Genomic DNA, 1,177 nt, shown 5'->3' with positions numbered 1-1,177 from the left:
CAACAGACATTCCTTAGGTTTAAATGAGTTATTTCTATCCCTTGAAACTGGAGATACCTTGGTGCATGCACCCCCTCAGGTAAACCTCAGTAAAACCTCAGGTAAACCTCAGGAGCATCCACATCTCTGCAATTACAGATTGACAGTAGCATAAGAAAAATGTATAGAAGTGACTGGTGGTGCCCAGTTGGTGTGGCTCAGTGGTTGAGCGTCGACCCATGCACCAAGAGGTCGCCGGTTCAATTCCTGGTCAGGGCACATGCCCAGGTTGTGGGCCAAATCCCTAGTGGGGGGCATGTAGGAGGTGACCAATCAATGTTCTCTCTCATCAATGTTTCTATCTCTCTCTCCTTCTTCCTTCCTCTCTCTCTAAAATCAATAAAGAAAAAAAAATTGAAAAAAAAAAAAGCCCTGGCCAGTTTGACTCAGCGGTTAGAGCGTCAGCCTGCAGTCCAGAGAGACCCGGGTTCGGTTCCCGCTAAGGGCATGTACCTCGGTTGCAGTTTGTCCCTGGCCCTGGTTGGGTCGTCTGGATGGCAGCCACTCAATATGTACCTTTCACGTCGATGTTTCTCTCTCTCTCTCTGTTCCTCTCTCTCCCTCCTGCTCTATCTGAACAAAAAATGAAAAAATGTCCTCAGGTGAGGATTAAATAAATAAATAAATAAATAAATGATTGGTGAGTCGTGAGTTTATTTCCAAAAAGAAAGGAACACTAAAATAACGTATTTCCTAAGACTATACTTTCAGGGATCATTTCTATGTTTTGTTACTAGAGAAGTTTCTCTGAATGTGTAGAGCACCCGAAACCACAAGGAAGAGGCACAGCGTTCTCTCTGAGCACGAAGCTGGCTTTTGGTGTCGCTATTGCAAGTGCTATTAGCCGTTGATGATTGTTCTTCTATTCCTTTGTTAGAGTAAGAGGGAGATAATGAAGTCTGAGTGGTTTTAGACAAGAGAAAAATAAAATAGAATGACACATTTTCTGCCAAACTGTGTAGGAATACACAAAGCCTGTAGGGCAGGATAGACATTTTATAAGGTGTTTGTTTACAAAACTTCTGCAGTTTGGCACATGGGGAAATGCCAAGTGCTATGCTATAATCTACACCACCTTTAGCTTAACTATATTTGTACTAATGGAGCATCATGCTCAACTTGTTATTTGTACCTGGAA

At 42.7% G+C, this 1,177-nt stretch overlaps 1 non-coding gene across 1 annotated transcript; it reads left to right on the top strand.

The window, feature by feature from the left end:
- The first annotated feature begins 734 nt into the window (after positions 1–734).
- LOC118624929 lies at positions 735–947 on the top strand. Its single transcript, XR_004958569.1, has one exon. It is a non-coding gene; the product is annotated as a small nucleolar RNA U3 (small nucleolar RNA).
- The last annotated feature ends 230 nt before the right edge of the window (positions 948–1,177 follow it).

Source organism: Molossus molossus, unplaced genomic scaffold (assembly GCF_014108415.1).
Source record: "Molossus molossus isolate mMolMol1 unplaced genomic scaffold, mMolMol1.p scaffold_m16_p_10, whole genome shotgun sequence".
NCBI lineage: Eukaryota > Metazoa > Chordata > Mammalia > Chiroptera > Molossidae > Molossus > Molossus molossus.
This window is presented reverse-complemented; position numbering and strand designations above follow the sequence as displayed.